The sequence below is a fragment of the Heterocephalus glaber genome, unplaced genomic scaffold, assembly GCF_053883595.1.
Source record: "Heterocephalus glaber isolate CG9 unplaced genomic scaffold, H.glaber_assembly_v1.0 deba00001550, whole genome shotgun sequence".
Lineage (NCBI taxonomy): Eukaryota > Metazoa > Chordata > Mammalia > Rodentia > Bathyergidae > Heterocephalus > Heterocephalus glaber.
The window spans coordinates 15,024,062-15,049,638 of NW_028258343.1; positions in this window are offsets into that span (position 1 = coordinate 15,024,062).

Consider the following 25,577-nt stretch of genomic DNA (forward strand, 5'->3'; position numbering starts at 1 on the left):
TGAATTATCTATTTCAGACCAAAATGAGTTAAAAATTTATTTTAGAAATACTGAAGAAAAACCATACCATGCTAAAATCAAAAGAGTTTTGAAACTGACTTAGAAACCAGATGCTTTTGTTGTTGTTATTGTTGAGAGGAATGAAAAATGACTGGATCATGTACCAGATCAAGTATGTCTTCTCTCAAAGATGGGGACAGTGTGATGTGACAGGCGCTGACTAGGAGTTGGATGGCGAGCACCTGAGATGGGTGCAGGTCAAAGCCATGGTCCTAGTGCATTTCTCATCTTTGTGTCTGCATTCACCTTGCCTTTTTGGCACAGAACAGCTTTCCCCTCCCAGAGGTCCTTTTCCCCAGTTACCCATCACGTCCAATTCCCCAGACCATGTCCCCCTGCCCCACAGGAAGCTCTCTCCTTTTGGGGCTTCCCCCCACCACAAGTCTCTGCTTCCCTTTTCCCTGACATAGGTGATGTGATCATCTTAGTATGAGACATCGAAGTCTCACGGTGGTCTGGACAGGGAGGGGACCCATGATGAGATCCTGGCCACTCACGCCTAGAAGTGTCTAAGGAGCATCTCCTATGAAGTCTGGGGATGTGATATTCTGATGGGCCAATTTTGACAGTCTTTTTGTTGTTGTTGTTGTTTGCTTAATTCTTTTATTGGTCCATTTTAGGTATACAATACGTTTACATTTATCACTGGGTACTTGTACCTGTACATGATGCATCTTGGTTCTTATTTTTTCCCCATTCCCTGTGCTCCCTTCATCCCTTCCACCCTTCCCTATTTACAAAGACTTTGTTTCCACTTTTTGCCTTTTCTCATAATTTTTCCTTTCCCCTTTCCCTCCCACTTCCCTTACCCCCTTGGACATTTTCTTCCTATTTCAAATTACCAAATATAGGGGGCCAGGGATTTAGCTCAGTGGTTCCACCACTTGCTTTGCAAGCACAAGATCCTGAGTTCAATCCCCTGAACAACAACAAAAATTATCAATTAGTCATTTTAATCATTTTAATCCTTATTTACACTTTCAGTTTATCACACCAGAGAAACTATTTACACATATGTATCCCATTTATTTCACTTAAGAGTATGGCCTCAATATGCATCCATTTAGCTATAAATGTCTCTAGTTTCTCATTCTTTATGGCTGAGTAGTACTCCATTTTATAAAGCTTTTTTTTTTTTGGTGCCAGAGATCGAACTCAGGAACTTGTGCTTGCGAGGCAGGCACTGGAACCACTGAGCTAAATCCCTGGCCCTCCATTTTTTTAAAAAAACCCACATCTTTTTTATCCAGTTTCCAGCTGATGAGCACCTGGGATGTTTCCAAGCTTTAGCTATTACAAATTGTGCCACTATAAACATGGGTGCACATATATCACTGTGGTATGATTCTTTTAATTCTTTTGCGAAGATACCCCGCAGGGGAATAGCTGGGTCAAATGGGACTCTAGTCCTAGTTCTTTGAGGTATCTCCATATTGATTTCCATAGTGCTTGCACCAGTCTGCACTCCCACCAACAATGGAGAAGGGTTTCTTTCTCCCCACACCCCTGCCAGCATTTGTTATTGGTTGATTTCTTGATAGAGGCCATTCTTTCAGGGGTGAGGTGGAATCTCAGTATTGTTTTCACCTGCATCTCTCAAATGACCAGTGGTTGAACATTTTTTTGTATGTTTACTTACTGCATTTACTTCTTTGTCTGAGAAATGTCTGTTCATTTCAGATGCCCATTTTTGAATTGGGTCTTTAAATTTGGGGGGTCTGATTTTTTTCAATTCTTTATATATTCTAGATAGTAGGCCTTTGTCTGAGGTACAGCTGCTAAAAATTTTTTCCCACATTGTAGTTGTCTCTTAGCTCTGTTGGTGGTTTCTCTTGCAGTGCAGAAGCTTTTTAATAAGATAAGATCCCAGTTGTTGATTCTTTGCGCTAGGTCCCATGCTACTGAGGTTTTGTTCATAAAGTCTTTTCCTATGCCAATGTCTTCAAGAGTTCTACCTAACTTATCTTCCAGCAAGTTTAGTGTTTCTGTCTTAATATTTAGATCTTTAATCCACTTTGATCTTAGTTTAGTGCATGGTGATAGATATGGGTCCAGTTTTAATCTTTGGCAGGTTGAAATCCAGTTTTTCCAACATCATTTATTAAATGAGGGTGGTTGGCTCCTTTGTCAAAGATGAGGTGGCTGGGTATGTCTGGAGTTTTTTTTTTAATCTTCTAATCTATTCCACTGATCCTCAGGTCTGTTTCTTTGCCAGTACCATGCTGTTTTTATCACAGTAGCTTTGTAGTATAGTTTCAAGATGGGGATTGTGATACCCCCAGTCCTGTCTTTGTTGCCTAGAATTGCTTTTGCTACTCTAGGTCTCTTCTGGTCCCAAATGAATTTTTGGATTATTTTCTCTAGTTCTGTGAAGTATATTGTTGGAATTTCAATCAGGACTGCATTAAATCTATATAGCAGTTTTGGAAGTATGGCCATTTTCACTATATTGGTTCTTCCTACCTAGGAACAAGGAGTGTTTTTCTTTTCTTATATCTTTCCATTTTCTTATATCCTCCTCAATCTCCTTTTTCAGAGTGCTGTAGTTTTCTTTGTAGAGGTCTTTTGCTTTCTTTGTTAGATTAATTCCTAGATATTTCATTTTTTTTGGATGCTATTGCAAAAGGAATTGTTTCCCTAATTACTCTCTCAGTGAGTCTGTTATTTGTGTACAAGAAGGCTATTGTTTTTTGGGTGTTGACCTTGTATCCAGCTACTCTACTGAATCTGTCAAGTAAGTCTAGAAGTCTTTTGGCAGAGTATTTTGGGTCTTCTACATAAAGTATCATATTGTCAGCAAACAATGACACTTTAACTTCTTCCTTTCCTAACTTTATTCCTTTTATTTCTTTCTCTTTTCTAATTGCTCTGGCTAATGTTTCCAGAACTATATTGAACAAGAGTGGTGATAGTGGGCATCCTTGTCTTGTTGCTGATTTTAGCATGAAAGTTTTCAGTTTTTGACCATTTAGTATGATGTTGGCTGTTGGTTTTTCATAGACGGCCTTAATCAGGTTGAGATAAGGATTTTCTATTCCAATTTTATGTAGGTTTATTTTTTTTTTATCACGAATGGGTATTGGATTTTGTCAAATGTTTTTTCTGCATCTATTGAGATGATCATATGGTTTTTATCCTTGCCTCTGTTAATATAGAGTATTACATCTATTGATTCACAGATATTGAACCATCCTTGCATCCCTGGGATAAATCTGACTTGGTCAGGGTGTATGATCTTCTTGATGACCCTCTGTATTCTGTTTGCCAGCATCTTGTTGAGGATTTTTGCATCTATGTTCACTAGGGAGATTGGCCTGTAGTTCTCTTATTTGATTAGGTCTTTCCCTGGTTTTGCAATCAAACTAACACTTGCTTCCAGGAATGAAATTGGAAGTATTGCTTCCCTTTCAATTTCATTAATGAGTTTAAAGAGTAGTGGCAATAGTTCTTCTTTAAATATCTTGTAGAATTTAGTAGTGAAGCCATCAGGACCTGGGCTTTTCTTTGTTGGTAAATTTTTAATTACTTTTTCAATTTCACTCATTGTAATTGGGGTGTTTAGAATTTCTGTATCTTTTTCATTTAACTTTGGCAATTCATATGTATCTAGGAATCTGTCCATTTCTTCTGTGCTTTCCATTTGATTAGAGTACAGGTCCCTAAAGTAGGTATTGATGATCCTCTGGATTTCTGATGGATCTGTTGTGACTTCTCCTTTTTCATTCTTAGTTGTATGGATTTGAGCCTTTTCTTTCCTTTTTTTGATAAGGGTGGCTAAAGGTTTATTGATTTTATTTATTCTTTGGAAAAACCATCTCTTTGAGATTTTTTTGTATCATTCTCTTAGCATCCATTGCATTGATTTCTGCTCTGATCTGTATAATTTCCTCTCTTGTACGAGCTTTGGGTTTGCCATGCTCTTCTTTTTCTAGGAGATTGAAGTTCAGCATCAGGTTATTTATTTGAGGTTTATCTGTTTTCCTAATATGGGCATTCACTGCTATGAATTTCCTGCATATAACTGCTTTCATTGTGTCCCATAGATTCCTGTATGTTGTATTGGTATTATCATTTACTTGTAGAAACTGTCTAATTTTTCTTTAATTTCCTCTGTGACCCATTGGTTGTTCGGGGGGTATTATTCAATTTCCATGTGTTTGTGGGGGTTTTGCGGTTTCTTGTGCTATTGATCTCCAATTTCATCACATTATGGTCTGATAATATAGAGGGGGTTACTTCAATTCTTTTACATTTGCTTAGACATGTCCTATGGGCTAGCATGTGGTCTATTTTGGAGAATGACCCGTGTGCAGCTAAAAAGAATGTGCATTCTGATTTTGTGGGGTGGAACATTCTGTAAACATCTATTAAGTCCATTTGTTCAATAGCTTGGTTTAGTTCTAGAATTGCATTGTTGACTTTTTGTCTAGATGATCTGTCTATTTGTGATAGTGGGGTATTGAGGTCCCCCACTAAAACTGTATTAGTACTTATTTGGTTTTTCATGTCCATTAATATTTGTTTTGTGTAGTTGGGGGCATTTGTATTTGGTGCATATATATTTCTGATTGTCATCTCTTCCTCTTGGGTTGTTCTCTTCACAAGGATGTAGTGACCATCTTTGTCTCTCTTAATTAGTTTCGGTATGAAATCTACTTTGTCTGCAAATAACAGTCCTATCCCTGCTTTTTTCTAGGTCCCTGTCACGTGGAGAACTGTTATCCATCCTTTTACTTTCAGTCTATGAATTTATTTTTGAGTTAGGTGTGTTTCTTCTATACAGCATATTGTTGGATTTTGCTTCTTAATCTATTCTGCCAGCCTATTTCTTTTGATTGGTGAATTGAGGCCATTAACATTGATGGTTATAATTTTTTTTGCACTTTATTAAATTCTTTTATTGGTACACTGTAGGTATACAACACAATTACATTTCTCATTGGGAATTGTACCTTTACATAATGCATTATGGTACTTATTTTTTCCCCATTCCTAGCCCTCCCTTCACGCCCTCCACCCTTCCCTATTTACAAAGACTGTATTTCCATTTTTTCCATTTCTCATCAATTTTCCTTTCCCTTCTTTCCTTTCCCCTGCCCCTCCCACTACTCCTACCCCTTTGGACCTTTTCTTACTATTTTGCATTATCTATTATTCATTCTAATCATTGGTACATTTTAGGTATACAATATAATGACATTCATCATTGGAAATTTGCACCTTTACATAGTCTCTCTTGGTTCTTATTTTGCACCCTTGCCCAGCCCTCCCTTCAACCCCTCCATTCCTCCCTATTTACAAAGATTTTGTTCCTATTTTTCCATTTTCTCATATTAATCCCATTCCCTTCTATCCTTTCCCCTAGCCCTCCCACTTCCTTCCCCTTTGCCCCTTTTCTTCCTATTTCACATTACATATTATACATTTAGTCCTTATTTACAGTTTCAGTTTCTCACACCAGAGAAACTATTTGGTATTTATACATGTGTGTCCTATTTATTTCACTTAAGAGTATGGCCTCAATGTGCATCCACTTAGCTATAAATGTCTCTAATTTCTCATTTTTTATGGCTGAGTAGTACTCCATTTTATAAAAAAACCACATTTTCTTTATCCAGTCTCCAGTTGATGGGCATTTGGGCTGTTTCCAAGTTTTAGCTATTACAAACTGCACTGCTATGAACATGGACACACATGTATCACTGTGGTTTGATTCTTTTAATTCTTTGGGGAAGATCCCCAGCAGTGGAATAGCGGGGTCTAATGGGACTTCCAGTCCTAGTTCTTTGAGGTATCTCCATACTGATTTCCACAGTGGTTGCACCAGTCTACACTCCCACCAGCAGTGGAGCAGTGTTCCTCTTTCCCCACAGCCCCGCCAGCATTTGTTATTGGTTGATTTCATGATAGCAGCCATTCTTTCTGGAGTGAAGTGGAATCTCAGCGTTGTTTTCATTTGCATCTCTCGAATGACCAGTGATGTTGAACATTTTTGCATGCTTTTATTTGCTTTTTCTACTTCTTTGTCTGAGAAATGTCTGCTCATTTCAGATGCCCATTTTCAGACTGGATCTTTAAATTTGGGAGGTCTGATCTTTTTAAGTTCTTTATAGATTCGAGATAGTAGACCTTTGTCTGAGGAAGAGCAGGTGAAGATATTTTTCCCACATTGTGGGTTGTCTCTTCACACTGCTGGTGGTTTCTCTTGCTGTGCAGAAGCCTTTTAATCAGAAGAGATCCCACTTGTTGATTGTTTGTGCTAGTTCATAGGCAACTGAGGTTTTGTTCATAAAATCTTTTCCTACACCAATGTCTTCAAGGGTTCTACCTAACCTCTGTTCCAACTGGTTCAGAGTTTCTATTTTAATATTTAGATCTTTAATCCATTTTGATTTTAGTTTAGTGCATGGTGAGAGATATAGGTCTAGTTTTAATCTTTGGCAAGTTGAAGCCCAATTTTTCCAGCACCATTTATTAAAGAGGCTATCTTTCCTCCAGTGAGGGTGTTTGGCTCCTTTGTCGAAGATGAGATGGCTGAGTGTGTCTGGCGTTGTTTCTGCATCTTCTAATCTGTTCCACTGGTCCTCAAGTCTGTTTCTTTGCCAGTGCCATGCTGTTTTTATCACTGTACCTTTGTAGTATAGTTGCAGGTTGGGGATTGTGATACCCCCTGCCACGTCTCTGTGACCTAGAATTGCTTTTGCTATTCTGGGTCTCTTCTTGTTCCAAATGAATTTTTAGATTGTTTTCTCAAGGTCCATGAAGTATGCTGCTGGGATCTCAATTGGAGTTGCATTAAATCTATATAGCAGTTTTGGAAGTATGGCCATTTTCACTATATTAATCCTTCCTACCCAGGAGCAGGGGATGTCTGTCCATTTTCTGATATCATCTTCAATCTCTCTTTTCAGAGTGCCATAGGTTTCAGGGAAGAGGTCTTTGATTTCTTTTGTCAGGTTGATTCCTAGGTATTTCAGTTTTTTGGATGCCATTGTGAAAGGAATTGTTTGCCCTATTTCTTGCTCAGTGAGTCTGTTGTTCGTGTAGAGGAAAGCTATTGATTTTTGTGTGTTGACCTTGTAACCAGCTAATTGACTGAATTTGGTTATTAAGTCTAGAAGACTTTTGGTGGAGTTCTTGGGGTCTTCTATATAGAGTATCATGTCATCTGCAAATAATGACAATTTGACTTCTTCATTACCTATCTTTATTCCTTTTATTTCTTTCTCTTGTCTAATTGCCATGGCTAATGTTTCCAGAACTATATTGAACAAGAATGGTGCTAGTGGACATCCTTGTCTTGTTCCTGATTTTAGTGTGAAGGATTTCAGTTTTTGACCATTTAGTATGATATTGGCTGTTGGTTTTTCATAGATGGCTTCTATCAGTTTGAGGTAGAGACCATCTATTCCAAGTTTTTGTAGGGTTTATATCCTAAGTTCATGTTGGATTTTGTCAAATGCTTTTTCTGCATCTATGGAGATAATCATATGGTTTTTGTCCTTGGCTCTATTGATACAGTGTATTACATTGATTGATTTTCATATATTGAACCATCCCTGCCATCCCTGGGATGAATCCCACTTGATCAGGGTGTATGACCTTCTTGATGATCTTCTGCATTCTGTTTGCCAGTATCTTATTAAGGATTTTTGCATCTATGTTCATTAGTGAGATTGGCCTATAGTTCTCCTTTTCACTTGGGTCTTTCTCTGCTTTGGGGATCAAGGTGATGCTTGCTTCCAGGAATGAATTTGGGAGTATTGCTTCCCTTTCAATTTCATTGAAAAGTTTAAACAGTAGTGGCAGCAGTTCCTCTCTAAATGTCTTCTAGAATTCAGCAGTGAAGCCATCAGGGCCAGGCTTTTCTTAGTTAATAAGTTTTTAATTACATTTTCAATTTCATTGGTTGATATTGGGTTGTTCAGAATTTTTAGGTCTTCTTCGTTCAACTTTGGTAATTCATATGTATCTAGGAATCTGTCCATTTCTTCTGTGTTGTCCATCTTATTGGCATATAGGTTCTGGAAGTAGGTATTGATGATCCTCTGGATTTCTGCTGGGTCTGTTGTCATTTCACCCTTTTCATTCCTAATTGCATGGATTTGGGCCTTTTCTTTCCTTTTTCTGATAAGGTTGGCTAAAGGTTTGTCAATTTTGTTGATTCTTTCAAAGAACCAACTCTTGGCTTCATTGATTTTTTTGTATTCTTCTCTTAGTCTCCATTGCATTGATTGCTCCTCTGATCTTTATAATTTCCTCCCTTGTATGAGCTCTGGGGTTGTCCTGTTCTTCTTTTTCTAGAAGCTTGAGGTGCAGCATCAAGTTGTTTAATTGGGCTCGTTCTGTTTTCCTAATATGTATATTCACTGCTATGAATTTCCCTCATAAGACTGCTTTCATTGTGTCCCATAGATTCCAATATGTTGTATTGTCATTGTCATTTAATTGAAGCAACTGTCTGATTTCATCTTTAATTTCCTCTGTGACCCATTGGTTATTCAGAAGTGTGTTGTTCAATTTCCACGTGTTTATGATATTTTTTTATTTTCTTTTGCTATGGATCTCCAATTTCATCACACTATGGTCTGATAATATACAAGGGATTACTTCAATTCTTTTGCATTTACTTAAACATGTTCTTTGTGTGAGTATGTGGTCTATTTTTGAGAATGACCCATGTGCAGCTGAGAAGAATGTGGATTCTGATTTTGTGGGGTGGAAGACTCTGTAAACATCTGCTAAGTTCATTTGTTGCAGCATATTGTTGGATTTTGCTTCTTGACCCATTCTGCCAGTCTATTTCTTTTGATTGGTGAATTGAGACCATTAACATTGATGGGTATAACTGAAACATATTGACTTGTCATTGCCATTACTTTTTCTTTTTGTTGGGTTCTCCCCATTTACATTTAATTTCTTGTCATGCCAGATGGGTTCATTCTGCTTTGCTTCCTGGGGTTGTGATCCTCAATGTCTGTTCCTAGGATATTGTGTAAAATTCTTTGGAGTGCTGGTTTGCTATCCACGAAGTTCCTAAGATACTTTGTCATGAAAGTATCTTATTTCTCCATCCATTTTGAAAGATAGTTTTGCAGGGTACATCAATCTGGGTTGGAGGCTGTTTTCTTTTATGGCTTGGAATACATCATGCCAAGCTCTTCTTGTCTTGAAGGTTTGTGTTGAGAAGTCTGCTGTGATTCTGATGGGCTTTCCTTTGTATGTGATTTGTTCTTTTTCTTTAACTGCTTGTAGAACTTTGCTCTTCCATTGAGTTTCTGGAATCTTAACAATTATATGCCTATGTGTAGATTTTTTTTGATCAAGACTATTTGGAGTCCTATATGCCTCACTTATCTGTATGTCAAGTTCTTTTTCCCTGCTTGGGAAGTTTTCTGCCATTATTACTGTGAAGAGATTTTTTTATGTCATCTGCACTCTGTCGTGTTTCTTCATTGACTCCAATCAGTCTTATGTTATTCTTCTTTGCATCATCTAGCAGCTGCTAGATTGACTTCTCATGTTCCCTTATAAATTTGAAGCAATTTTTCTTTTCCTGGTCACTAATTGCAATCTTATCTTCTATATCTGAAATTCTGTCCTTACATTGGCTCATTCTGCTGTATAGACTTTCAGTGGAGTTTTTCACATCCTGGAAATCTATTTGCATCTGTTTTATGGATTCCATTTGTTTCCTATGTTGGGATTCCATCATGTTCCTGAGCTCCTCTCTAGATTTATTAATCATGTCTTGCCCTAGGGGCACAATTTCTCCTGTTATCTGAGAAATTTTTTCTGATTTCATTTTTTCCAGATCCTCTTTTGAAGCCAGTTCAGTGGGTCCAGGTGGTTGAGTATCAGAGTGTTCCATCTCATTTCCCTTTGGGGTTGTTGTAGGTGATCTGGCAGTCTGGTTTTGAAACTTATTTATGTGTTTTCTCATTTTGACTGGGGAGGGGATCTGTTGCCACCTGCACGGATTACCTCCTCTGAGCTGGGAGAGGTGGGACACGGGCCGGGAGCAGCAGTAGGGATGGTGGCCCAAAAGCCCTTTTCCTGTGGGCTGGGAGCACGGGGAGGGATGGTGGCTGGGAAGCCCCTTCCTCTGGTCCAGGAGCAGTAGCATGGTGGCTCAGAAGCCCCTACCTCTGTGCTGGGAGCGGTGGGAGGGATGGTGCCCTGGAAGCCCCCTCCTCTGGACCAGGAGCAGTGGGATGGTGGCTCAGAGGCCCCTACCTCTGGGCCGGGAGCAGCAGGACTCAGTACTGTGGTCTGGTTGTCCAGTGTCCCCTGTGTCTTTGTAGTGTGGAACTAGGTGTCTGTTCAGAGGAGTGGAGGGGGGGTCCAGTGGATTGTTGCTGGGGCACTGGCTGATTCAGCATGTTCCGCTCGACCATTGATGGTTATAATTGATACATATTCACTCATCCTTGTTATGATGTTTTACTCTTGTTGGCTCTTTTATTTTTTATTTTTCCCCTTTTCCTTTTAGTTTCTTGCCTTGCCTGGTGGCTTCCCTCTGTTGGGTCTCATGGAGTCGTGACCTTCATTGTCTTTTTCTAGGCTATTGTTTAGAATTGTTTGGAGTGCTGGTTTGGTGTTCTTGAAATTTCTCAAGTGTTCTTTGTTGTGGAAGTATCTAATTTCCCATTGATTTTGAAAGATAATTTGCAGGATACAATGGTCTAGGTTGGAAGTTATTTTCTTTTAGGGCTTGAAGTACTTCACTCCAGGTTCTCCTTGACTTGAGGGTTTGTGTTGAGAAGTCTGCTGTGATTCTGATGGGCTTTCCTTTGTAGGTGATTTGTTTCTTTTCTCTAATTGCTTGTAGGATTTTGTTCTTCTGTTGGGTTTCTGGGATCTTGACTACTATACGTGTAGGTGAAGATTTTTTTGGTCATGACTAGTTGGAGTTCTATATCCCTCACTTATCTCTATGTCCAATTCTCTACCTCTGTCTGTTAAGTTTTCTACTATTACTTCTGTGAGCAGTTTTTTTTAATGTCAATTGTGCTTTCTCCTGCTTTTTCGTGGACTCTTATCAGTCTTATATTATTCTTCTTTGCATCATCTAGCAGCTGCTGGATTGATTTCTTGTGGTCCCTTACTATTTTGAAGAGATCTCTGTTTTCATGGTCCTTCACTGCAATCCTGTCTTCTATATCTGATATTCCATCTTCACATTCCATTAATTCTCTGTGAATAGTTTCAATGGAGTTTTTAATCTCCTGAATATCTGTCTGAATCTGTTTCATGGATTCCATTTCTTTCTTATGTTGGGTGATCATGGTTTCCCTTTCTTTCTTATACTGGTCATTCATGGCTTCCAGCATGTTTCTGAGCTCATCTTTTTTTTTTTAATCTGTTTCTGTTCTAGAGCCTCTAATCATGTCTTTCACTCTGCTCACCATCTCTGTAGTTATCTGGGAAATTATTTCTATTTTGAATTTTTCTAGAGCCTCATTCATCTGTTGTGTTACTTCCTGTTCTATCAGTTCAGGGTGTCCAGGTGGTTGATTATCAGACTTTTCCACCTCATTTCCCCCAGAATGTTACTTTGGTGGGGTGGAAGTCTGAGTTTGTGCCTTGCTTAAATGTCTTCTCATTTTTGTTTTTGGTATTGTCCTTTGTTTAATTCCTGGGTTGATACTTGGAAATTGCTTATTGTAAGTATCTTTGTTGCTTGTATTTAGAACCCTTATGCAATGATTGCTTCTCAGAGGTGTCTTCCAGATATAGCTGGTCTTTAGGTTTTGAGTCTCTAATGACTCTGAAGCTATCTCATTTTTATTATACCAGGAAGGACAACTGATTAGGTCAATCACAACTCCTTTGCCTAAGTGATACAATTATCAACACCATGGCATCAAGCACAGCTTAGAAAATGACATTTTGGGGTGGTTATTAATCTATCACCTTTAACTGTGTGAATTAAATCAAAATCGAGGACCAACCCAACATATGTTTAAAGTGTCTATACTCTTCTATATAGCAAATTTACCCTTTGAGATGGGGAGTTAGAAGGAGTTAGGGAGGGAGGGATAGATAGGTAGGATAGGGGAAGGTAAGCAGTGAGGCCAGAGGACACAGAAAGATCATGCAAACTCTAGGAATCTTTTGAAGACAAGAGGAAAAGACAGAATGAAAGAATAAAGATGAGAACAGAATAACCTAAGAGCAATAGGGAGGCTAGAGACTGTATTTACTTTCCTTTAAAACTAATGACAATCGAAGGAAGGAAATAGTGAAAAAAAGAAAAATAAAGAACAAATTTGAATTAGGGCCAGAACAGGAACAAAAAGGGAGATGAATAACAATGTGGGATAGTGAGAGAGTGAGTGAGTGAGAGAGAGAGACTGAAAGAAAAGAGAAGTGAAAGAAAAAAATAAAGAGAAAAATAAAAATTTGAAAAGACTAGAAAAAGAAAAAAAATGAAAATAATAGCAGAAAAAAATAATAACTTTCATAATAACAAATAAAAAATAAAAGTGAAGGGCCTACTTCAGGGTACGTCTCTGCTGTCACAATAGACAATGTGGGCAGCAGTGTGCAGTTATAAGTCAATGAGTCAGAGCAAGCCAGTAGCAGACCCATGAGATTCAGGCAGAGTTCTGGCTGCAAGTCCCAAGTTGAGCTTCCTGTCCTCCTGCAGTGTTGAGCTCTGCAAGGTTGCACTGCAGGTTCCAGCTGCCCTTCCCCTGAAGATAGTCCAGGTTCCAATGGGAGGTGATGATCCCTCCAAGTATGGTGGTCTGGTGTGCCTTTATTGCAAAGGCTCTCTTCACTTTTCCTGTGGGCTTCAGTTTTCATCAAGGAGCCTGAGAGTGGTCCTCTTTCTGTTGTTCACTTCTGCTCTATCTTCTGGAGCTCAGGACATGGCCTTTATGACCCCCTGTGCCTCTGCAGTGTGGAACCAGGTAGTGGCACGGGGCGAGGGTGGGATGGGGTGGGGCTCCACGCAGCCGCTGAGGTCCTTACTGTCCTCTGGTTGGTTGCTGGTGGGAGTGGCACGGGTTGGAGGGAGCCGGGCTCCATGTGGCCAATGTCCTCTCCACCTGCCTGGCTAAACTGGTCCCTGGGGGCGGGGTCCTGACAGTCTCTCTGATACCACCACCAGCATGCACCTGTTTCCACTCTGGTGACTTTGAAGTACTTTGGCATAGCATTTTCTAAGGCTTGGGATATTTTAATGAGATATTTGGATACAGTTTATCCTGGTATTTTCTTTTTAACAATTGGGCTACTAGGTAATCAGGGATATGAGCTCCTTTGCCCATTTGTTAGATAAACATCTTTTTTTTTTAACCTCTGTCCATAGGATGGTGGTATGTTGGGGAGTGGACAGAGATGGAGGAATAGACTGAGGTCTCTGGCAAAAACATAGCCACAAAATCTGTTCACCACCCGGCTCGTCTCAGAAAGGGTCACTAGTCATTTCTAGCAGTATGGCTGCTCATCTCTGACAGATCACTTGCATCATGAGAGAGCCACATAAAAATCCTCTCATGTCTCTTGTCTGAGTCACTTCCCTCGGCACTGGGACACAACACCCCACACCCACAACTTAACAGAGGGAAAGCTTATTTTGGCTCACAGTTCATAGAGGGTTCAGTCCATAGTCAGCCGGCTCCAAGGCAGGGAGCAGGGTGCCAGGGCCCCACCTTCTCATTTGCTGTGCACTGTGCACAACTCTACATGCAAGCTACTGCATGTGGACTCTTACACAACCAGAGACCAGGTCTTGGGGCCTCCTTTGTGTGTCCAGGGCGTCCTGTACACGGTACAGGAGTCTCACCCCCACTCACCTGTCCCCAGCTCCAGGACGCCAGTGGGAGCAGGGCAGTAGTGACAAGTGGCCCAATGGGTTGTTGTTGGTGTTTTCTATCGAAGCCACACGTGCTGCCTCACAATACTTCTGTTCACTACCGCCTGGTTCCTGGATTATATTTAAATGAATTTTATGTAATAAAAGTTGTACTGAATCTATGGGTCGGGGATTTAGCTCAGTGGTTCCGTCACCTGTCTCACAAGCATAAGGTCCCAAGTTCGATGCCTGGTACAAAAACAAAAAAAATTATACTAAATCTAGAGAGAAATTAAAATAGATCAGACAAGAGAATATTTTCTTAAATTAGGGAATTGGAAGTAAGAATCAGGGTGATAAATTATAAAAATGCACATGTTTTCTATAGAAAGACTGAAGACCAAATGAATAACTTTCTCTTCTATAGTGTTTTGTTTCAACACTGTTCTCCCACCATTTAGAGGATATGATGACTTACCGTCTTACCATGCAACTGTATATCATTAAGGCCTTATTCTCATGAAGCTATTCTCTTCTAGTTAAATTCAACACCACCCAGTGGAAGCATAGCTTATTCAACACCATGTACAGAAATGCTTTTTTATTACTTATCTTAGGTGAGTGTTTTCTCTAAAAGGAGCACTCGGGCCTTATTTCACCAGTGGAAAAGAAGCCTGAATGTGTGATTATTTTACCATGCTTTGTGATAAAGACAGTATCAGAGGATGATATTAGTTTCCCTAAAATACTGTGATAGTGACCAACATTCTTTCACTTATTGGCATGGAAGCCTTTCCAAACAAAAACATGCAAAGGTAGAACAACAAAAACATCCAAGAGTACATACTTAGACACATGTAAGTTACTGATAAGAAGCTTCAGCGTGTTTCAGGGGCTCTGCAACTTATTTAGCAAACCTTTAGGACACCCCTGGATTCTTTCAAGCATTGAGCTAAGCCCTGGAAATGGATGGGTGAAGAGGACATACAGGTGCTGCTTCTAAGCGAATCACAGCCTGGTGATTTTGGTACATTTGTGCTTCAGTAAGAAGCCCAAAAGGAAACACCTGTACGCATGTATAAACACAGCTCTCTTAATTCACATACAGAAAATTTGTTGGCTTCTAATTTAGTGAAAAGGAATGTAGCATGGAAAAGTGCATAAATAATTCATATTTTTTTCTCTAAGCAATGTTTATCCTGAACTCATATTTGGAAGTGATAAACCTTACAAATAGCAGTGTAGCAATATTAACAGCAACAATTATCAAAACTGTAGTTAACAAATGAAACAAGTCTTATAAACCAAACTATTTAGTACAGTTTCAAAGCTTTAAAAATATTAATTTTAGACATACAAAATGTGGAGGGGGAAATATTTGTGTAAACATATACTAAGGAAGAATTCAAAGAAAATGAAAGTCATACCTAGTGTCCACTTCTTGGTTCTCAATCCATCACCTCTCCAATAGAAGGAACCAGAGCTCCTTGGAGAAGTGATTGATTAAAGGCAGGGTCAAGAAATATACAAGCATTTTGTAGTGATAAAAAGTAAAGAAATGCCCCTAAAACAAAGGACACAGGGCTGTGGAAGCTAACCTGAAGGAAGTACCAATGGCCAAAACTGGAACAATGTGAGCATAAAAGTTTTAAAAGTATAGTAATAAATTATAACTAAAAATGTAAGTATCCATGATAGAAATCCATCTGATAGAAATAACTGACTGAATATATAAACAAATGGAAAAAAGACAAATATACAGAAAAATCCCAAATAATTTGCTGCACAGTTTCTACTGAAGGAGGTGAGTATAACTCCCTAGTTCTCAAGACAGACTTTGCCTAGTAAATTCCTTCCAAAGAATGCATCTGGAAGAAGAGAAGAGAATAGCTTTCAGGTAGAGAAACCTAGAAAAGATGAGATGAGCGAAGTTATCAAATGTGGTAAGTCATGTTGAGCGTATGAATGCTTGATGTTCTGTGAAGAGAATAGCACTTCCCCTCTGCTAGAGAACATAACCCCGAGCTAATCACGAGAAACACTTAAGACTAAACAAAGCTGAGAAGGACTCAGCAAAATGTCTGGACAGCACTCTTCAAAACTGCCAAAGTCCTCAAAAATAAGGTCCGTCTAAGAAATGTCACAGCCAAGAGGAGGAGGCATGATGACTCACTGCAGCATGTTATCCTGGATGGGATCATGAAAAAGAAAAAGGGTATTAGGTAAAAATTGAGAAAATTTGAATAAAGTACAAATGTGAGTTCATAATAACATTTATTTTTGTTTTTAGTTGTGATAAATGGGCCATAGTAAAGTTGGAAATTAATATAGGAACTTGGTACCAAGTATTTGGAAACTTTCCTCTTTGTAAATTTTCTGTAAATCTAAAACTATAATAAAAATTAAGAATTTCCTTGGAAAGAAACAAAAAATTCAAATATCTAAAACCAGTAAAGTTAACATGTTTACCTTCAGTAAATGCTATACTAAGTAATAAAAATTTGCATTGTACTTTTGTTCTATTTACAGTCCCCTTACTGGATTGTGTAATATGGTTACGTTAAGTGTGTGTCCCACATATTTTTAAGACTGGGCAATCATGCTATAATAATAATAGTTATTATTCCTGATGTGTCAAGTTGCCTTTACCCAACTCTCCCCCCACCCCTTTCTTCAGGGATTTTCAGCATTTTGAAGTTTCTAACCATATGGCTTTTAATTATGTTGTATTTTTGTTTAAAATATACTTTCATAATAGGAATACTTTTTTTGATTATCATACTTATTCCCATTTTCTCATGTGGCTGAGCACAACTATATGTTACAGAAGGAATGTTAGATTTTAAAACTTCTCTGACCATAGGGATTAATTATATTTTATGCAAATTTGAAATAGTGAAAAATAAACCTATTACTAAAGTCTCAATTTATGCATCATATTTGAAATAATCTTAATTCTTCAAATTGAAGAATTGATGAAGAATCATAATTTAAAAGCTAGTGGATCAAATCCATTTTAAGCTGTTTTCACTACGGCCACATGGTGGCGCCATGTCGGCTGGTGAATGTAAAGCTGGCAAATTTTGGGTTAGTCTTAATTGCGGGGAACTGTTCTATCTCATCAGGAACGTAGTGTGTGCCCGATTATGTTCTCCATTTCACAGGTAGGATAACTGAAGTCCAGATATTTAAATTATTCCTTCTAGTCCACACAGAGGTCTGCTGCTTGGTTCTGTGAAACTATCTCCTTCTGTCTTTATCTCGCTTTCCGCATATATATGGAAATATATGTGAATTTCTATAGGCGAATATATATAAATTTTCACCATAAATTTTTTGGAGAGAAAAATGTACACTGTAATGCCACTTAAAATTCATGCATATCAAGAAATATCTAAAATATATTTATTAAAATCTTGACTAAGTACAATCAGCTTTCTCTATGTCCCTTAAAATTTCTGTCTGTGGCTTTCCCTTAGCGAAATTTTTGCAGCAAAATTTGGGAACCGTTGAAAGAATGAATTCCAATTATACAAGCTGACTTGGAAGTATTTTCACAAAGTATTAAGTGAAACATAAAAAACAAAAATGATTATATTAGCATTATGTCATAAACCCAATGACCAAATTAAAACTAAAATGTCCTGTATCATATGTATATAAATGCACATATCTGTATAGAAATATTTGAATGTAGCGAAAAGCATAAAATTTTATTAAAGCCTTATGATGAATTACTTTTGTAGGGGAAGAGAGGGGTTCACATGAAGGGGAAAGTAGAGGAGAATGAGGAAAAAGCCAACAAAAACATGAAAACAGTTATACACACCCAATTCCTATATATGATCATATTTATATAAAATTATGTTTATGTGAATGGATGTGTAAATATCCAGGCACTATAAATAAGGATGAAAGAAACAAAATTTGGAAGAAAGCGTGATAAAAATAGCATCTAAGGTAGCAAGGAACGTATTCATTTATCTATTTTTCCAAGACAGGGTCTCACTATGTAGTGCAGACTGGCACCGAACTCACTATGTAGCCCAAGCTGGCCTCTAACTTGTGGTGATCTTCCTGCCTCAGCCTGCTGAGTGATGGTATTACAAGTGTGCACCACCAAGCCTGGCTCTAATTCATAAAAAATAGAGAAAGGAAAAATTTTTGCAAAGTAATTAAAAGACAGAAACAATAACCTAATAGAAAAAAACCCAAACTAGGTCCACAAACAGGCAATTTAGATAACATTGAAATACAAATTGCTTTTATACATCTGTAAATATGTTTATTCTGATCTATAATAAGGGAAATGCAAATTAAAGCCACAGTGAAATGCTGTTTTGAATTTATCATCCTGGCAAAAACTTAGAATGTTCAAATGCCAAGTTTTGACAAGGATATGAAACGAAAGGTATTTTTTTCAAGACCACTGTTGCAGATACACAGTGGGGCAATTCCTCTTGGATACAGTTTGGCATTGGGTAGTGAAATCGCAGAGTCCAAGCCAGGGAGCAGCAGGTGCACCTCTAGGATGAGGCCTCCACGTGTTCAACAAAGCTGTGTTTCCAAGGACATTCACAGTGGCATTGTGTGTGGAAGTAAGAACTGGAAACAACCTAAAGGAATCTCAGTATTCAAACTGATAAGTGGTGATACAGTCAATCGGTGGATTAGTTCACAATCAGGTAAATCAATGGATATGAGGTCCGTAAACAGTATGAATGAATTCACACAAAATAATGTTGAGCATAAAGAGCACACAGCTGAGAAATACACACAATAGCACACATTTATGTGAAACTCTAAGACATACAAATTAAGTATATGCACACACATATATAATTTTGGAAAACATATATGTGTTGTGAGATATAGGTAAATACCTAGAAATGACAAATATTAAATTCAGGGTAGCAAATATTTCTGAAAAAGAAGAAACAGAAAAATTTAACTAGGGCAAGGTGTACACTAGTTTTTACATGATTGGTAATTTAACTTTTTATCCAAATGGCATATACTCATAAAATTTATTATATTTCTAATACATTTATGTTTATAGTTATTATATTACTATATTTATTATGTTCATATTATTTACTACTATTATTTTACAGCATTTTAAAAAAGATTCTCAACCCCTCAAAAGAGAAGTACTTATTAAGATGGTAGTAGGAAACTATTATTCACCTATCAGAATGCTAAAAATAAACATTTTAATGAAGTGTTGTTGGTCAAGTACCTGTGTAGAATTTGTGCCTATACCTGAGACAACTTGGCAGTGTTTGCCAAAATTACATGCACACACATGTCATTTGACCTAACTCATTCACTTTTTAAATTATATTTTATCATATGATTAATGTCTATTAATGGTGCATGTTAATGGAGTTCATTGTGAAATTTCCACACATTCATCTACCCTACTCCCTCCCAACTCTCTTACCTTCCCTCCTTTATGCCCATCCAACCCTTTACCCTTCTCGAAAATCCCCTCTACTACCTTCAGGATGTCTCTCTCTCTAATTTTTATATTTTAGCTTCAACATATGACAGAAAGCATGTGGCATTGTCTTTCTGCATCTGACTTATTTGGCTTAACGTGATGACCTCTAGTTCTATCTACTTTCTTGCAAGTGACACGAGTTTACTCTTCTTTCTGGCGGAATATACTCCAATGTGGATATAGAATATATTTTCTATATCCACTTATCTGTTGACAGGCACTTAGGCTGACCCCGTAGCTTAGCTCTTGTGAGGTGTGCGAAGGTAGTCATGGGGTTGCAGGTAGCTCTTATATATGCTGATTTCATTTCCTTCTGGTAGAAACCCAGGAGTGGTACTGGTGGATTATAGGGGTAGTTCTGTTTTTAAATGTATGACTAGAAACAACCTTTAGAAAGGGGCGGTTAGCACACTGATTCCTATGCACAGGGGTATTCTGCAGGGGAGTGAAAACGTGTGGTGCCCACATGGCACAGTACGCAGGGTGAAGAGCAGAGGAGAGGAAACAGCAACGAACACCACTGGTCCACTGACTCGCCTTTGGGTGGCGTGGGTCGTCGGCACAACTTGGAGCTGGGATCTGGGGAACACAAGTAGAAGCGATGGGTTTCGGACCTTTCATCTCATACACGTATTACCATCCAATAAACTTCCCAAAGTACAGAAGCAAAATAAACAAAAAGAGAAAAAAAGGAAAGTAAGAACAAGAGAAACTGTTAATGCATTTCACTTCAAAGATGGGTGTTTTAATATTCTTATTTTAATGAAGTTAAATCACTTGCTTTGTATCTAAGGCCTAAGGCTTCCATTAATTTTCAGGGTAATTTAGTGACCGAAGGGGAAAAGTCTCATTAAAAAGTGGCGGTCGGTGGGGAGCCCTCGGCCCGAGGGAGGACTCCCTAACCTTCCTGAGGGAATTGCTGTCCGTGACCTCCACCTCAGGGACCAGAGGGAGGCGCCACTGTTGGGGTTCCGAGATGAAATAACGAAGCCATATCCCTCACTGTTCTAAAAAGACTTAAAACCAAGTAACAAAAACTCCCCAAGTGTAGTATAGTTCGATAGGTTAGAAATAAGTAAGAAAATGAGGCAATTATCCATTACTTTTTATTACTCCTTGTACTTCTTGTTAATTTTTGTTCTATATACTCTGAGGCCATATAAATAAATGCATGTAATTTAAAAATTGTAATACATTCTTGGTGAATCGAAGCTTTCTGTCAGGAACGCTACAAATGCCTTTGTCTTAAAGTCTATTATCACTGATATTTGCAGTATTACACTAACTTTCAAGTTTAGCTGCATAGTATATTCCCCCCCCCCAAACTTTCCTATTTTGTTATGTACAGGAAACTGGGTATGGTGGTTATTCCTTAATTAATGCTGGAAATCTGAGTTTTTTAAACTTTCAATCTATTTACATATAATTATTTATATTGGAATTCATTTTTATCATCTTATTTTATGCTTTTGATTGGATTATGTTTTATGCCTTTTACCTTTTAATTTTTGGGATAAATCGCAAGATCCCTTGAGATAAATCCCTATTTCTAGGGATAAATCTCTACTTGGTCATAGTGTATCATTCTTTATACCTATTTGAGAATTTGTTGCACCTATATTTTGTTAAGTAATTTTTTGTCTATGTACATAAGGCATATTGATCTGTAATACTTTTCTGGTTTTAATTCACTCTCTTTCTCCCTCTCTCTCTCTGCCTCTCTCTCTTCCTCTCTCTCTTAACATCTGTGTCAACTCTAAAACAAGTTCGGAAGTATGCCGTCTTTCATTTCTCAATAGTTTGTGTGAAAGTGTCATCATTCTTTGTTAAAGTGTTTCACACACTTCATCAGTGAAACTATCTGGGCTCTTTTGGAAAATTTTCTGATAATTTAACATTTTTCATTGCTACAGGACTACTCAACTATGCCTATTATTATTATAACCATTATTACACTATATTTACTGTATATATTTTAAAAGATTCAATTTCATATTGTGTCAATTTGGGTAAGCTTTTAAAAATGTTCTTCAAGGAATTTGTCCATTCCAGCTCAATTGTTGAAATTTATTGGCCTAAGGTTGTTCATAATATTCTTCATCATCTTTAATGTCTGTAGGATCTAAAATCATAGTTTTATCTCTTATGTTCCCAGTACTCTGATAATTTTTTTTCTTAGGGAGTTTGGCTGTAGCTTTATCAACAATATTTGTCTTTTGAAAGAATTAGATTTAAGCCTTGTTATTTTTCCCGTTTGTCTGTTTCTATCTCATCAATTTGGGCTTTCCTTAAGAAAGTACTTTCAATATATCTATATCTTCATGTTTCAAATACATCACATATAGGTGGCATACAGATGAATCTTTTTCATCATTCTTTTGTTCAAACTTTTATTAGAAGTAGCTAGAAAAGTGATTAATGTATTGGAAAGATCCACTGCTATATACCATTTTAGTTTTATTCATTTCCTCCTCTTTTTTAAAAAAAATTCCTGCTTTCCTTTCTTTTTTTTGGTCGATGAAATATTTTTCAGAATTCCATTCTAAATTATCCATACTTTTGGGGCTGTGTCTCATTGCTCATTAGTTTACAATTTATCTTCTAGTACAATCCATTGAGCTTTCTGTGTGGTACAGGACATTGAACTAGAGCTGTAAGACCATGATAGTTGAAGGAACTGGATGGGGATTCACCTACTAGGGAAGTTTAATTGATCAAGGAAATGTTTAAACACCCATTTTATTTAGGTATTGAATTAGGAGACTCCCGGGTCCTCTAAGAAGCTATGCAGTAGACAATGACTTGCCCCTGCCTCCTGAAATGGCCAACCAGCTCTCCAAGGAGGGAGACTTTCCAGGATGTGTTGGCCTTTAAAGGCACTAGATGTTCACCCTCACAGAATAAGACCTCCATTTTGTGGTGCTGATGGTCAAATTGTTGGCAATTGGAAACCCTAACCCCAGCCATTTGGAAGACTGGATTGCTAGCTGCTGATTTCATTTGGGTTGACTTGAAGTTCTCCAGGCTGCTGTAGCCTCTTCTGGTCATGAGGTTGAATGTCAGCTCATTATCTAAGGGCCATTTTTCTGGAAAGGAATTATGGATGGCAAAGATACAAGGAAGAAAGAGTCCTTCATATCAGAGATATACCAGATTCTGGGTCCTGGCTATGTTGGATGGCCCTAGAGCAGTGGTGGAGAACCTATGGTACATGTGCCACACTGGGCATCTGGGCAAAGACCTCCTAGCATGGTCCCAGCAGTTGAGCAGCGCATAACAGTGCACAAAAGCATGCCAAATGCAAACTTTTACCTTCAGTAAAAAGCTGTTTGTATCACTGAAAGCTCCGTCACTATGTTTTCCTTTTAAGACAAAAGATGTTAATATATGAGTTGTTTTCTCTAAACTAAAACCTCAGTATTTAGGCTTAATTGCAGTGTTGGCATTTTGCGATAAATAAGTGGGTTTGGGGTTGAAGTTTGGTACTCAATCTCTAAAAGTCGTGGCCCTAGAGAATGGAAATAATGGAAATGAAGCTCTGCCTTATATCAGCTGTCACTTTTAAGTTTTCATTACAAATAGCTCTACTCATTCCTAATTTTTGCATTTCCTTTTGAACTACCAAAAAAAGAAATTAGTGGGCTAGTGTACTATTGTACTGAAGTTATTGTGAAGATTTTTTTTCCGTTATTCTCTTTTCCACTAGCTTGTGAACTCCAAGAAAGGCAAAAATTGGAATTCACTCATTTTTCATCCATGGCACACAGCAGAGCACTGATATATTATGGAGTGTAGTAAATATGTCTTCCATGACCAAGCAAGTGAATGCAAATCTGGTGATATTGTACAATAGAGACAGGTAGAGATAAGCTGATGATGGCCACATATGCAATGTTTTCACCAAAATATACTTCCTTTGCCCTGTAGGTCTAAACTAGACTGCATTTCCCAGCATCCCTTGTACTCATGGGTAGCCATGTGACTGGTTTCTCACCAGCAGAATGGACACAGAATGCATGTGTGCTACCTTCTGGCTTGGTCCTGAAAATCTTCCAAAGGGGTATCTACACACTCTCTCCTCCTTCATCTCCCAGCCAGAGGAAGAGCACAGTGGAGATTTCGGAGACTCCATGGCTGTCAGGGCTCCCTCAGAAGGAAGCCTGGGTCCCCATAAATATAAACAACAGAACAATTGTGACCCTACCCACCCCAACCCACACCCTATATTAAACTATGCTAAGAATGTGAACTAAGCTTTTATTATGTATTAAACTATGATGTGAATGTAAAATAAACCTTTATTGTGTTTTAAACTATGATGTGACCGTGCAATAAACCTTTACTGTGTTGTGCCTCTGGGATTTTAGATTGTTTGTTCTACAGCAGCGAGCCCGGGCCGCCTCTAGCAGGCTGGTGGGAGAAAACCAGAGAAACACAAGCATAAGATGATTAAGATCCAAGCTCAGAGGGCATCGGATAAAAAGGTGGGTGCGTGTGAGAAACATTTTGAGTTACGAGTCAGTAAGGCTTGTGTCTGGTTGGATGTGGGGAGTTAGAGAAGGAAAGACGTCTCATGAGCAGGGTTATTGTAAGGATCAAATAAAGGAAGCTAAAAACTTAGGAAATACGAGATGAGGTTTGGGTGTCGGGAGGAGGAAGAGGAGGAGCTAATGTGGTGTGTGGGGCGCCGGACTCTACCGCTGTCCCAGGCATAGATGGCATCTGTCTTTCCTGTCCCTTCTTCGGGACCTTTGGGGGAATAAAATGGCCTCAGCTGGAATTCTACTGGCTAGTTATAAGCTTCCCCATGGAGGCATTTTCCTAATTTTGTTTTATTTATATTAAAGGGAAATAAAAATACCAAAACTATATTAAATATTTTATGTCGCTGACTCATGTGTTTTTTATTCAAGCCCTCTTTTGACAAGTGCTAATTCATTTTTGCCTCCCCGGAAGATCAGAGCATTGTGTGAGGGTTACAGGGACGTATTCTAACATGCGTGTGTGGCTGAGGGTCTGACCAGGGCAGTCTGTGCCATAGACTCCCAACCCCGCCACTAGCAGTCACCCCACCCGACCTTTAAAGACTCAAATAATTGCTCGATTAATAACTTCTTTCTCTTCCCTAAAGCCTAGCCAGAAAAGAATCTGTATATGACTTTTCCCAAGAATATTACAAGTTAATAAACATATACCGTTAAGATAAAAAGGATAAAGATTTTGAAATAAATGCATTAGGAAACAGAAGAGGTAATAGAGATACTAAGTAAATCTAAGAGTCGATCATTTTAAAACAAGAAAATAATAAAATAGAGATGCCACTGACTAATCCCACCATATCGTAAAAAGGAAGGAACATGACAATTAGGAGTGAAAGTGGGAAAGCAACCTAAATACAGAGAAAATTTAAATAACTAAGGGATTATTTCAATCAACTGTATCAAAAAATAATTTGGAAAGCTCTGTGAGATAGATCAGTCTATAGGAAATTATAAATTACTCAAACTAATTACAGAAAAAAATGAGAATAGAAATAGTGAAGAATAACCAGAAGGCTCCTCCTCCTCCCTGCTGTCTGACACTGTGCAAGGCTGAAGTATTCACAAGTGCATTTTTTGAAACTTCAAAGAGCAGAGTACTCTAATGCTCATTAGCTGTTCCAGAACATAGATTAAAAAGGGAAAATTATAAAATTCTTTTCAAGGGAGTAGAATAATATCAAGACTAAATATGACCAAAAAAGACTAAATATGACAAAGATAGTTTAAAAACAGAAAAAGATAAAATATATTTTACTTTTGAGACTTGGTCTTAATCTAAACAGTGAGCAAGTTATATCATTCACATTTTAAAAGAAAAATAGACTGACTTAGAAGTCATATTGGAGACACAAGAATGTCTTAATATTAGGAAATCTAATAATGGGTTTGATTACATTAATAAAGAAAAGGAGAAAAATAGTTTATTCATATTCACAGATGCTAAAAAGATATTTGATAAAACACTAAGTATTTGTTTGTTTGAGACAGGATCACACTGTATATTCCAAGCCGGCCTTAAATTTGCTAAGTAGCCCAGGCTGGCCTCGAACTTGCAATGATCCTTCTGCCTCAGCCTCCAAAGTGTTGAGATTACAGGCATGTGGCACAATGCCTGGCAAAACACTATTTGCCTGTGTTAAAATTTCTTGCCAGGTGTGGTGGCTCACTC